Here is a 15,171-nt window from a genome sequence, read left to right on the forward strand (position 1 = left end):
TGATGGTAGAAATATTGATGTATACCTCCCAATTTTGTGTTATTAACACACATTTTCTTTTTTAAGGAAGGATAAGTTAATGTACCTTAATGTATCCAGGCCAAAGAATGCACATGTGCAGCGTGGTTCCGACAAAGCAGAACAGTGTTTAATTAATGCATCTATTTCTCCTCAATTATCTTACAGGTGAACCTATACAAGAGACAGCCAGGGCACGTTGATGGAAGATTGTATTATTTTTCCCAAAGTCTTTGTTATTTCTGTTCTCGTATCAAGCAATAAATATTTTTAGAAATCTTACACCTATATACAGTACAATACATATTTCTTTCATTTACTTTAGTAAATACGTCATCATTTCTAAACACTGTGTCTGTTACCTGCAGTTTCCAAGCATTGATAGAGTGTATTAGAAAAGGGGTGGGTTACATTACACAGAGCAGTACAAAACGTTAATTACTGTAGAAATAGCCTCAGTATACTGTGCATTGAATTTAGGTTAAAGACACACTTGCGCCACCTATGGTTACTACAAAGTCCTGCGGTGGTCGCAAAACACCATTTGGCAGCCGTGGTCACGGGCCGCAAACATGAACTCGTGAATTGCACTTGGTTGCACTGGTGAATTGCACTTGGTTGCACTGGTGAATTGCACTTGGTTGCACTGGTGAATTGCACTTGGTTGCACACGCTCACAGGAACAGTAAATATTGCTACTGTAGCAAAAGCAATGAGAGATTATAACATGGTTTGTGAGGGAGAGAGAGAGAGAGGAAGAGAGAGAGGAAATGCCGGGACAAGTTTCCGAATTTGCCTCTTTTGACAAAAATTGCAAATGCGATGAAGTTTGCCAAAAAGTGGTCAAAAGCAAGTTTCCCCATAGGAATCTATACAGTATATTTTGCTAAACTTGGCAACATTTGTGCTTTGATCTTTGAGAATTTTGCTGCACAGTTAAATTGTCTATATAAACTTGCAAAGGGGATAAATGTCCATGTAACTAAACTTCAAAATCCCCATATCTCATTTTTGTTTCTTACCAGTTTCGGAAAAAAGTGTGTAAACATGTTAAGTTTCAGGTGAATTTCTTAAATAACTTGACTGAACATTTGCAAATTCTGACTCTTTCTTCCCTGGGCCCAGAGTTTTAGTGCTGTGAAGAAGGATTGTTATACATATTATTGCATCAATCTAGCCCATTAGACGAGGGTGCTCAGGTTTCAGAATTCAACAGTGCTTTTTTTTAGTCCTGGGGAACCTCGAGTTCCCGAGATACTTACCGTCGTAGTTATGTGTTTACTTCCTGGATTGTTATAGATAATATCCACAGTCATATAATAGGAAGCCACAACGCGGCTTCCTACTGACCTGAGGGACTTGTGAGATTTGACCCGCCATTTTGATTTCTCTAGGGGGAGAGAAAACACTGTCCATTACACTGGTACGTATCTTGAGTACCGGGGCCTTCCCAGAGCTAAAAATAGTGGGATTCAGCACAGGGGGATTCTCAAGTTAGAATTCTGTACAAATATGTAAAGGAAAACGATTAGGCACGATTGCCACTTTAAAGGTATATCTTATTTTAATGCTATGAAGACTTATTTGTTTGATAGGGCTGGGAGGTTTATGCATTTGTGTGTATTCTAACACGTGAATGATGTTCCTGTTTTATTTGCTGTACATGGTGCGGAGGAGGATTTTTGTCTAATTTTTTACCCACCATAACTTATTTAATGTGTGTTTGTAATTCAAACTGAGTAGTATAACATGTCTAATTTAGAGGATTTTCAGTCAGTTTTGAGCAAATAAAAATATCACTTGTGGGTACATTGACATCTCAGACAGGTCTGCAACCCTGCTTTTCACTATTATCTCCTAGCATACAATGTTGCCACTGCAGCCAGGGATTCTGGGAAATTACATGCAAATGAGCACACAGTGTCACCTTTTAGTCAGTTTCGAGACATTTCAATATTTATCCATTTTTTTTCTCAGTCTACAACAAAAATATTGCCTTATTTTAAAATAAAAGCCAAAAACATCTGCCAGAGCAAAGGGTGTTGTTTCAGTTACTCTGTCATAAAAATGCCTACACATTATTTTTACCTATTTTTCCATCAACATCATGTACTTTATATTTAATATACAAAATCCTTTTAGAATTAGAATAGCATGGAGTGTACTTAATTACAATGCTTAGCATGGTCCAGAGAGAACGTTATTAAAAGAAGTAACAAGATTGAAGCACAGCACATTCTTCTCAGAATGATTAGGATTAACAGTAGAAACTGCTGGTTCTGCTTTCTTTAACCTGCTATCCAGTAAATTCATGCCATTTCCTATTAATGGGATAGTGAAGCTTGAAACACAGTATCTCACAAATGGCTTAAGGTGGAAATAAGAAGTTGAACAAAAATGCAAATATCAATATCCTTAGAATGTATATGTAGCACACTTGGGGTATGCTAGTGTAACGGTGTTTCCCCCACCCGGTGGGAGATTTGGCCATTACTGGTCGTGTGGTGCATGATACCTGCTGGTAACAGGAGGGCTGAGACGTCTGCCGGTGGTAGTGGGGACACAGGACTAGACTTCTGGGGTTCATACCCTACGTATCTCTTTAGCAGTGCAGCGCCTCCATCTGCCGTAGGCTCCAGAAACTGAAGGTGATCTCCCACGGTAGAACTTTTAACTCTGTTCCCAGGAAGGTCACGCACCAGGCAGGAGGTATAACGATAGGAATGGTTTATTATCTCTCTGTACAGCATAGTAACAACTCAGCTAGCCAGACATAGTGTAACATCGTGATCAGTTAAAATAACCTTTATTAATCTCTAGGGTAAACTAAAGTGGTGCGCACATAAAGATAGTACAACATATAACATCTTGCCTTGTATACTATAGGGTCACATGAATAAGGTGCTAAAATAAGCATACCAAATTGCAATCCTGAATAATACCATGAGTATTTGAGAGTATTATTTAGCTAGACCACCCATTGTATAGTGTATCTGCATACTGGAATAGTAATGATATAGTCTGGTTAGACAGACTGCCTACTGGGATAGTATATGTATGGTCTGGTTAGATAATCTAACTCCAGTGTGAACCAAACTACATACTATGGTATACCTATATGCAGCACATCAAATGTGAGCTGTGTCGCCAGCAGTGTATAATCACAGAGTGTGCGCTGTCTTATTCAATACAGGCATACCCCGCTTTAAGTACACTCACTTTAAGTACACTCGCTAGTAAGTACATATCGCCCAATAGGCAAATGGCAGCTCACGCATGCGCCTGTCAGCACGTCCTGAACAGCAATACCGGCTCCCTACCTGTACCGAAGCTGTGAGCAAGCAGGGAGACTATAGAACCTGTTACAAATGCGTTATTTACATCAGTTATGCACGTATATGACGATTGCAGTACAGTACATGCATCGATAAGTGGGAAAAGGTGGTGCTTCACTTTAAGTACATTTTCGCTTTACATACATGCTCCGGTCCCCATTGCGTACGTTAATGCGAGGTATGCCTGTATAGGTATATAGGAATGGTAACTATCAGCACAGCTGCAATGATATAGCTATGCATACCCCAGTAGTTTATTAAACATACCAACAGTTGCCAATAGCAGTAATTAATGTAAGTATGCAGTGGGTTGTCTGCCTGAAAATGACACCTAAGCAAGGCAGGAAATATAAAAATTCTCAAAGTGTAAGAGGATAGGGTGCTGGGTCTGTGTCTGGATGAGTGAGCTCTTATAGTATAATCAGCTGTATATACAGACACTCCCAGCATAAAGTGATCAGCAGGCTTCTCTTAGCATCGTCCAAAACGGACTCACTGATCACCACCGTAGTATGGTAAATAAGGCTATCCGTCTATCTGGTGTTTTGTAACCACTAACCTCAAAATCGCAACCTTAACTAAAAGTCTAAGTAGTTTAAATGCTGCATATACAATGTGTCAGGAGCCCGAAGTGATGCAGCCTGTAATCAAGTCAGCCTTTGCCGACGATCGTTTCGCGCATGTGCGCTTCCTCAAGGCTGATAGGCTAGCATTATGTGTGCACCACTTTAGTTTACCCTAGAGATTAATAAAGGTTATTTTAACTGATCACGATGTTACATTGTGTCTGGTTATAGAGTGCTAACTAGCTGAGTTCTTTCTCTCTATTATTGACAATTGTTCATTTCTCAGCGCAGCACCATTTCCTATATATGTTCTTCAGCCACACGCAAACAGGCTGAGCAGGGAGGTTAACTCCCTTCCCCTTCTCCCCACAGGTATTTCAGCACAGTAACAAGGCAGACTTCTGCCCGATGCAGTACTTCTACGTTACCACTGAAGGATGGTCCCTGGACCGTCACTACAGGCTAAGGGCACCCGCAGCCGTCCTAGCTCTTCCCTGCCTCCCTAGCAGGGGCAGAGGTATGGTCCACACTCACTCTTCCGTGGAGGGAAGAGGACTAGAGAAGGCCCAATACTCAACCTCTCCAATGTGTGACCTGCCTTCCTCAAGTAGGGAAAGGCACTGCTAAATTTGGGCGGTACCTGCCCTTAAGTACAGCCAGGAGGAGGACACCAGGTCTGACTCATGATTGGTCATGCCCAGGCCTGATGCCACCGCCTCCCGCTGTCACTCAAATGCAGTACCCAGGAATGGTGAAAACCCCATATCAACTACTGGCAACCTGATTCTACCAGGGTTTACTGCCAGGAGGGAAGCAAACTAGTAGCCGCAGATGGCATGGCTACACTAGAATTATCTTAGTGAGTCCTGGTCCCTACAGGAAATGAAGGGGTTAAATCCTTTACACGCCCTAGTTCAAGTAGCTAATTTTAAGCAGTTAATAGGAAGTAACTAATGTGAAGTAACTTACAGTATTTCATATTGCAAGTCACCTAGGCTGGTGATTGGTCAGTCTCTGTTCTTCCAGAATGTGGTGGAAAGGTCAACCCTTTAGGGGACGACTCAGTAGTTACAGAAAGGCCCCGCTCACTCTGCCTGCTACAAGACGTTCATGCGCTTACGTGCACGCACGTTCGGCACTCTTGGATGTTTGAGTATGGGAGTTTTCAAACTATAAACGACTCCTGGCGGCAAAGTACAGCGTTGACGCTGCTGCACTTGAGGGAGACAACTCAAGTTGTAATTTCATGCTGCAGCCGCATCGTCACATGTACTTCGCCAGCCAATGAAATTACACACACACACTTTGTTTCTTTTTTTTACATGGATGACGGAGGATATGGAAGTCTCGCGTCATTCAGTCAGCTGGGGATGAGAACACATCTCCCAGCAGACAGAGGCGCGCTAACGCAGAAGCGCGCACACCGCGTCGTGAGGTAGGCAGAGTGAGCTCGGCCTTAGCCCTTCTCTTTTCCTGCCCAGCAACAGGGGTAAGAGAAAGCTTATAAATATAAGGGACCTGGATCTTTTCCCTAAGATCCCTGGATGAGATCTCACCTGTAAATATGTTTATTGTTCTGTAACTAAGGGTAAACCTTTCTTGTTTTCTTGGTTAGGGCAAGTCTCCCAGTATAAGGGCCCTTCAGACACTACACTAAAAATGGATCCTGCCACAGTAGGAAGTGAGTTCTTCACAGCAGGGGCTCATTGAGGAGACCCAGGAGAGCTGCTAAGGAATTGCAGGAAAAGGTTCCAGCTCTGTTGGTGGCAGCAGAGGAAAGGCTTGAAAAAGACATACTCTGCTTACAAGCCTCATGGTCCATGAAACCTGAGTGTATGTGTCTGCATGTAACAAGAAGCAATCTTTGTAACCTGAAAACCAGTTTTGTTGCTGCTCTATTCGGACTGTTTCCTAAAAGTTAAGAAACTTCCTGACGCCCATTTCTCATTTTTTGTTCAACACCCCACCCTGCACGAGGTTCCAGCACCCTGACATACACGGTAACCACCGAGCACGGTAACCAACTGCACACAATAAATCTTTTTTTTTATTTTAGCAGTGCTTGCTGCTTTATTAACTGTGATTCATTCCACTGCCACAGCAGTAAGACTACTCTCTTTTCTGGACATACCAAATCATATTCATCAGTTTGTGCCCGATTATTTTTTTCTTTGGCTTCTATACATACACAGGTGCCCCAGGAATGGGATTAAAGAGGCAATACAAGCCTGCAAATTTTGTTGCTAATTTTCTAATATTGGATTGAAGCAGGGGGGTCTCTGGAAATGAAACCCGTAAATGTCAGCTCCGGGGACTCCCTGCTTCCGCAGATACTTACCTCCAAATTAGGTGCCAGTAGCTGCTCTCCTCGGCTACCAGGGTTAACAATATGTCCGCTGTTCAAAGATTTCATGTCCTGCGGGCCAATAGAAAGCCATCGGTGTGTCTTCCTATTGGCCCATGTGGCGCGGGAGCTTTAAACTTCAACTCCGAGGTGAGTATCTCTGGAAGCAGGGGATCCCCTGAGCTGAAATGAATGGGGTTCAGCTCCAGAGACCCCTGCTTCAATATAATAATAATAATAATAATAATAATTCACCAGTATGGATTACTCCTTTAAGAAGAAGTGCAAGAGAAATTATGACAGGGCAGGAAAGAAAAGACAAAAATCCAATAAATGTTAAAAGGATTGTTGGTTCTGTTAAAATCCTGTATTACCGAGCAATCATTGCAGTTCTATATTCTACCAATAAAAAGCTCAATTGTCCTCTCCTGTAGATACTGCAGTGCCTGAAGCCTATTTTCTAACAAAGATTACTGGAAACAATGGATTTAATTATTTTGAGAGATAGTCCATTTCAGACATTAATAAAGCACACGGATGGTACTGGAGACTGGATCTCTACCTGCTCTCAGATTATAAAGGGGCTCTTAGTATAAAGAAACAACAACAGCAGAAATATGTAGCATACCTGAAGGAAATTGGATGCAGATGTCACTTGAGGGTAAGCAGTAATCCATCAAAAAACTGCATGCACCAAGGGCATACCAGGGGATGATGGTTAATGCTGCACTTGTACATCATGTTGCATATGATAGGCCTTTAAATTTTAAACAGTTTGGCAGTTGGCACCTTGTTTTCAGCAACATTTTAAATTATTGATTCTGAATGGGATGTTCCTGCAATGGAGCAGCAAAACAATCATATTTTGAAATAATAAGAAGGTACTGTAGATGTTTAAATGAATTATCTTCAACTTAAACATTGTTATTGTCATTTAAGTCATTTGAAGTTGAAAAAAAACTATTGAATTGAAACGTTTCAGTTACCAGATTGAAAGATAACATGAACTACAGTTTTTATGTATTTTATTTCAACTAGAAAATGGTGACAAGGAATATACATTGAGGTGTGCATACTGTTTTTCTTGTATACCCAGGGTTATATTACAGACACAACACACACAGACTGTGATGCATAGATTAAAAATAAAAATACATCTTATATATAACTGAATATGTACTTAGCATTGTACAATATAAGATACATTTTGACTGATCAAGATAATAGAAGGGAGAGTGCTACTCACCTAAATGGAAACACCGAAGAGCATACAATCTAAGCTGTTGGACATAGTGCAGGCGCGCAATGCAGTGACTCAGATGCGCTCACGATGGGGAGGCGTGGCCATGATGTAACCAGACTGGTTCACCCTGATTGGCTCAAACGCTCCCGTGACGCGCCGTCACGTGAAAAATCAATTTTTTTTGTCTTTTCAAAATCCTGCGCGTGCCGCATCGCATGCAGTATGGCCATCCTGATTGATTAAATGTTTTTGATCGTACACGCGCAGCATCGCGCGCACTATGGCCGCAGCCTAAGTATTGTAGTGGAGGTAAACAGATACAGTAGGATAAATATTAGTAAAAATCTTAACACTAATTCCATGTAATCAAAGAGAAGTTACTGCTGTGGGATAAGTTAATAAATGAAGATGGACAAAGTGCAACAGTGAAGCACAGACTTGTGTCAGATTTCTAGCAATGATTAAAGTTCTATTGAAAGACTTCACATGAGAATTACTATTAAATGGCAACATAAAGCAGAGAGGGTGTCATTGATTTTTAAACAATGCTTTTGCGTTTTGGAGGGCACAGACCTTGTCAGCTGACCTTGCACAGTGTGTGCATCCTCAGTTCATTTACCTTGTGTTAGAATCAGTATGCTGCTTTGCAAATCTTAAACGTCTAGTTACCAATACTGGTTTTTTTTATTTTAACGTTCCTCTCACTTCTCTGTTTTTGAAGTGAAACTTCCTTAGTGGCACCTCATTTGAACTGGGGCAAAAATGGATTGTGGAGACAGAAATGAAACGGATGTGACGTCAGTGCTGGCAGTTGAGGCCGGGCTGTGTTCTCGCTCAGCCCAACACTGACATCACACCCGCTCACAAAATCAGATGCGGCGGCGGCGGCGATAGCCGCCGGCGCCGCTCCTGATGGCCGCCGCAACCCCCACACGGCCGCTGACATATGCGGCGCCGGCGGCTGCTGTTCCCCGCTGGCTGCCTGCTGCCATGCCGCACATGCACTGTTGTGTTGGCTAACCCCTCCCCTCAGCCCTGGTCGCTCCAGCACATGCGTGCCGGCATTCCCCCCAGATGCATTGTTACAGCAGCTCCCCGGGGGGCTGGAGGCCGCTGACCCGGCTGCCGGAGGAAGCCAACACCAATGGCTGCGGGGTCTGCATGCTGCGCAACTGTGCTGCTATCGGGGGTGAGTCAGCGTCCGCCATTGCCGCTCCCGCTCCCATGCCGCGCATGCGCAGCTGTGATGGCGGCAGAAGAGGCGGTTGGTGTTGGCTGTGCAAGGGAATGCGTCCCCCACAGCACCATCAGAGGGAGGTGAGGAAGAGCGCCCCATGCGCATTTTTGTACCCTCCTGTAACCCCCTTGTGGCCCCGTACCTCCGCCGGGAGCCTCCTGCAGCAGGAAACGCTCTGATGTCTCTGGCGCGGGCTACATTATCCCTTTCCTGTGCCCCCTCCGGTACCGGGGAGGCCGGAAGCAGCGAGGCCTGCCGGGAGGAAGGTCTGGAGAGCGGCAGCGGCAGCAGCAGCTGCGAGGAGGAGCCATGGTGAGGGAGACCCCCAATAATGTCCGAGCGGGGGGCAGGGGAAAGGGTCACATAATCGAGGTGCAGCGAATGGGCGCATGTCAGGCTGAGACCCCCACTTCCGGGTTCCAGCCCGCTCAGTGTATTGTGGTACTTGTGGTTCTTGCTGAACACACACTTCCGGGTCCCCAGTCTCCTGGATGGAGACAGGTTCACTTGTGAGACAATGAGTGCAACCACCCCTGGGACGGGACCTCAGGCAGGGAGTAATGGGGGGATAGAATGCCAGGGCTGGCTCAGGACTGTGACCTGGGCTTAAGGACAGATTTATGAGGCACAGGGTCCAGGGGACCCTCTCCTGTCACTGTCCCCGCCCAGGGGTCCCTCCTCACCTGTCACTGTCCCCACCCAGGGGTCCCTCTCCTGTCACTGTCCCCGCCCAGGGGTCCCTCCTCACCTGTCACTGTCCCCACCCAGGGGTCCCTCCCCTGTCACTGTCCCCACCCAGGGGTCCCTCCTCACCTGTCACTGTCCCCACCCTAGGGTCCCTCTCCTGTCACTGTCCCCGCCCAGGGGTCCCTCCTCACCTGTCACTGTCCCCACCCAGGGGTCCCTCCTCACCTGTCACTGTCCCCACCCAGGGGTCCCTCCTCACCTGTCACTGTCCCCACCCAGGGGTCCCTCCTCACCTGTCACTGTCCCCACCCAGGGGTCCCTCCCCTGTCACTGTCCCCACCCAGGGGTCCCTCCTCACCTGTCACTGTCCCCACCCAGGGGTCCCTCCTCACCTGTCACTGTCCCCACCCAGGGGTCCCTCCTCACCTGTCACTGTCCCCACCCAGGGGTCCCTCCCCTGTCACTGTCCCCACACAGGGGTCCCTCCTCACCTGTCACTGTCCCCACCCAGGGGTCCCTCTCCTGTCACTGTCCCCGCCCAGGGGTCCCTCCTCACCTGTCACTGTCCCCACCCAGGGGTCCCTCCCCTGTCACTGTCCCCACCCAGGGGACCCTCTCCTGTCACTGTTCCCACCCAGGAAACCCTCTCCTGTCAGTGTTCATGTGCAAAGAGGGAGCTGCCCTGAAATCTGTGCACTGTGGGCAAATACCCTGCCCTCTATAGCCAATAGAGGGTAATTGTCTACCCAGCACCTGCCGTATCCTAGCAACAGACTGATACATACACACATACACTGACTGACACACATACACGCACACACTGACTGACACACATACACACACACTGACTGACACACATACACACACACACACTGACTGATACACATACACACACACACTGGCTGACACACATACACACATACACTGTCTGACATACACACATACACTGTCTGACACACACACACACACACACACACACACACACACTGACTGACGCACACACACACACACACACACACACACTGACTGACGCACACACACACACACACACTGATTGACACACATACACACAAGGAATTCACACTTAGTGCAAATAGCTAATACAGGGGATGTGTGCCGAGCACGTGCGTTATAAGTCAAATTTATTTGCGTTTTGTCAATGAAATTGTATTTTGATTTTTAATTAAAACATCGCCAATACAAATACAATTTCTGTGACAAAAGTCAAAGAAGTTTCACTTACTATGCGCGTGCACAGCACACACAACTTTTTTTTTTTAAATGGCCTTTGTCTGCAGTCAAGCACAATACCACATCTTTTTAAAGATTATTCAATGACTGAATTAGTCAAGTAACTGTCCAGTTAATAGACTATTTCTATAATTCATTAAGATAATTTTCTCATTATAGTAATGTTACCTAAATGGTAAATCAAATGGAAAGTACATTTTAAAAGCAATTTGGAGTAGGATCCCATAATTGAAGAGGCAGTACAGAGCTAATAAGCAACAATGTATGTGTAGCCCTTGCACCCCTGTGGTACGGTAACTACTGATGCTGCTGTCACCTGTGAGGCTAACAAGAGGCCTGAGCCTCCGCCACTGGGAGCCTGGGGTATACTTACACTGGGTGCAGCGCCTCCACTGATGAGGGATCCCAACTTGGTGGGAGTGTTCCCTTATAAGAACAAACATATACAGTAACCACACGCAGTTGGATAAAACAGTATTTACTTAGCATAATAATAATAACCTTTGCATAACGTTTCATACATAAACAGCATGACATTCCCCTGCATGAATATCATCACATCACCCCACACATGTAAATGGTTGCACCACTTTAGTGTCAGTCTTAATATCACCCTAGTCCTTGGTGTACCAATGTGCCAGGTCACTTTACCTCTTAGTGTCCACCAGCTATAGATTAGAGTGTGTGTGAGGGACAGAGCTTCCCTGTGTTCGGGCCCGTTGGTGCACTTTAATATAATGCCTTCCTGGTTATGGTCCTAACCAGGAGAATCCTTGAGGCGTCTGCAATACCGCAACGTGATCCCACGTAGAACTGCACTGTTCTCTGCAGCTTCAGGCTCCTGATCTTCACTTACTGCTTCCTGTTCCAGCATGCAATAGTCTTTCCTGCTATTCAGCAGAATCCTGCAGCCCTACTGGCTCCCTGGTGTCAGGTGGTGTCACTGCCCCTGAGCATCATGGGGATTGTAGTTCTATCTGCAGGCTTTACATAGGGAGCCTCATGCTCTCCCTCTAATGGCTGCCGCTCTGCAGCTTGCACTCGTGCGCCCCCTGAAATGGCCGCTGCGGAGTTGCCCTGCTCATGCGCAACCTCGCTGCGCGTGCGCGCGCATACACCAACATGGCGGCGCCCTGCAGAGGGAACCGCCCGCGACTCCATCACCCCGCCGCACATCTCTGATGGTAAGGAGAGGGGGGGGGGGAAACCGGAAGCACGGGGGGACCGGAGGGTATTTGGCTACATCCTCCCCCTGGTGAAAACATCAATGTCCCCGCTTGAACTAACCCATGCATAACAATATTATATAATAAAAATACATTGTTAAAATACAACTTAACGATGACTCTAAACGAGATTGTACAGTTCAACAAACATATTTATAACTGAGGCTAGCTTGGCTTTAGCTTGCTGCTGAGACTCATAGTGAGGTGCCCCTAATGAATCATAAGCCACTCTAGTGGGAGGGCGTCTCACTCGCTGGCTCCTGCGAGTCTCCATTTCTTCATCTTGAGAGAGACCATCGTAGGCTTGAGGCCTAGACTCTCTGGCAGAGGGTGAACCAGTTTGGGGAAAGTCTCTTTGTAACTGAACATTGTCTCTTTGAGGCATAATACTCGGAGTGGTAGGATCTAACGGTTGGTTACTTGGTGAATTTCCTGATGAAGGTACTTGAATAGCAGGCCCATTACCCGTTGCTCCTTCGGGAGGTGCCCACCAATCTCTGTTGGATGTTCCCTCCAAAGGATCTTGAATTGTTTCATCTGTGGGCCCTGAATTCTCGGTAGACTCTTCAGGCTCACTGTCGTTTATTACTGTTTCTGTTTCTGTTTCGGGTTCACTTTCTCCCAGTTGTGGGATAGGTAACAAGTGGTTTCGGTGCGAGACTTTACCCTGCCATTCACGTCACGTATGCGATAAACAGGGAGGCCCGGCATTTGGGACTCTACTTGAAAAGGCCCCTCTCTCCAGCGATCAGCTAACTTGTGCTTGCCGGGAATCCCTAAGTTGCGTAGGAGAACTGCATCTCCCGGTTGGAGCTCTTTATAGCATACTTTGTGGTCGTACCTTCTTTTATTATTGGCATTCAGTCTAGCGGTGGCTCTTTCGTCTAACTGATAGGCACGGTGCAGACTGTCCTGGAGTCTCTGCACATATCGGTAATGAGCCATGTTGGGTACCCCGTCGGTAGATACCCATAGGCGGATGTCGATTGGCAGTCTGGCTTCTCTCCCGAACATCATGAAGTATGGGGTGTACCCTGTGGACTCATGCATAGTGCAAATGTAGGCATGCACCAAGGCCTCAACATGTTTACTCCATTCTCCTTTTTGGAAATCTTTCAGAGTGCCTAGCATGCCCAGAAATGTCCAATTAAATCTTTCAGGGAGCGCATCTCCCTCTGGATGGTAGGGAGTAGTCCTTGACTTCTGAATATTCAACAGGGTTAGCAACTCTTTGATCAGCTTGCTCTCGAAATCTTGTCCCTGGTCTGAGTGCATCCTGCTGGGCAGACCATAATGCACAAAATACTTCTCCCACAGCACTTTAGCCACGGTGGTAGCCTTCTGGTTTTCGTGGGAAAGGCTTGAGCGTATCGAGTGTAGTGATCTGTCACTACTAGCACATTTCCTATACCCTTTGAATCTGGCTCTATGCACAAAAAGTCCATACGAACTAAATCCATAGGCCCGGAGCTTTTGAGATGGCCCATTGGGGCAGCACGGGTGGGAAGTGTCTTCCTATGAATGCCCCGTAGACATTTCCTGCAGTGTTGTTCAATTGACTCCCGCATTCCAGGCCAGAAGAACCGGTCTCGCACTAAAGCCAAGGTCTTATCCACCCCCAAATGTCCATGATCATCATGTAGTGATCTTAAAACGAGACCTTGCATACACCGGGGTAGAAATAGTTGTCGACGGTCAGGATGATTGTGGAATTGAACAAGCCTATAGAGTAGGCCGTTATCCATCTCAAACTTATCCCATTCTCTCATGAGGAGGCTCACATCATCGGGAGGAGCCCGTTTCACCAGTGAAGAGTCATTTTTGTGTAGAGCCTTTCGGACAGCCTTAGCCGCAGGATCATGTGTCTGTGCTAGTACCAGTTCCTTCACCGTGAAGATAACGTCTTGGGTTAGACCCATGCCATCGGGGTGGCAGTAAGCTTCTGGAAGGGCTTGAGGTCGACACCCTAAAGAATCCGCTACTCATAGCTCGGAGAATGCCACTCGATCGTTTACAATAGCAGCAGTGGAACACATAGCTCTCATTCCTGGACCTGGAATTTCTTCCCAAGGACCATCGTCGGCGGTCTGACCCAGTCCCGATCTCCTAGATAGAGCATCGGCCCCTATATTGAGAGGTCCAGGCATATATTTCAAAGAAAACTGGTAATTGGCGAGGGTGGCCAACCATCTATGACCGGTCGCATCTAACTTGGCCGTGGTTTGTACATAGGTCAGTGGATTGTTGTCTGTTCGGACCTCGAAGGTGACCCCATATAGGTAGTCATGTAGTTTTTCAGATATGGCCCATTAGAGGGCAAGGAACTCCAATTTGTGAACTGGATAGTTCTTTTCACTTGAAGTCAAACTTCTACTGGCATAGGCCACAGGGCGAAGTCCAGTGGGGTATTTCTGGTGTAGCACAGCTCCCAATCCATTGAGGCTGGCATCCACATGCAGAATGTAAGGCTTCTCCGGGTCAGCATAGGCTAGAACGGGAGCCTCTGTAAAACTATTCTTCAGCCCCTTAAACGCTTCTTCACAACCGGACGTCCACCAATCCCCGAAGGGAGTTCTTGGGGTGGTCTTCTTCTGCTTGGGTTCCTCTGGATAGACCTTCAGCAGATTGTTCAGCACAGCCGCCTTCTTGGAGTATCCATCCACAAACCGTTGGTAGTATCCACAGAACCCGAGAAAAGACCTCCGCTCCATCACATTCTCGGGTCTTGGCCGGGTTGGTGGCCACTCCATCTGCAGACACTATATGACCCACATAAGTGACTGATGTTCGACAGAAGTGGCACTTATCCAAGGAGAGCTTCAGGCCTTCTTTCCCTAAGCGATCCAGCACTTTCATCAGCCTAGTCTCGTGTTCTTCAAGTGTGGTTCCGAACACAATTATGTCATCTAGGTAAACCAGACACTCACGAGGACACATATCTCCAATCGTTTTCTCCATAAGCCGTTGAAAATTGGCGGGAGCACCGCAGATACCTTGGGGCATCCGGGTGAACTAATAAAATCCCAGAGGACAGACGAACGCCGTCTTCTCTTGATCAGCTGGGCTCATAGGAACCTGGTAATACCCAGATCGAAGGTCCAACACGCTAAACCACTGGCTTCCGGACAATGCGCTGAGGATCTCCTCTATTCGTGGTAGCGTGTATTGGTCAGGTACAGTACGTCTGTTCAATGTTCTGTAGTTAACGCACAATCAAACAGACCCATTTTTCTTTCATACCACCACAATCGGTGATGCATAGGG

The 15,171-nt window shown here is 46.4% G+C and overlaps 1 long non-coding RNA gene across 1 annotated transcript in view; it reads left to right on the forward strand.

The window, feature by feature from the left end:
- The first annotated feature begins 7,043 nt into the window (after nucleotides 1-7,043).
- Nucleotides 7,044-15,171, forward strand: part of LOC142488602 (uncharacterized) — a 41,975-nt gene continuing 33,847 nt past the window's right edge. Inside the window, exon 1 of the long non-coding RNA XR_012799526.1 lies at nucleotides 7,044-7,144. This is a non-coding gene — a long non-coding RNA (uncharacterized LOC142488602). The remainder of the gene's footprint in view (nucleotides 7,145-15,171) is intronic.

The sequence above is a fragment of the Ascaphus truei genome, chromosome 2 (genome assembly GCF_040206685.1).
Source record: "Ascaphus truei isolate aAscTru1 chromosome 2, aAscTru1.hap1, whole genome shotgun sequence".
In the NCBI taxonomy this organism is placed as follows: domain Eukaryota; kingdom Metazoa; phylum Chordata; class Amphibia; order Anura; family Ascaphidae; genus Ascaphus; species Ascaphus truei.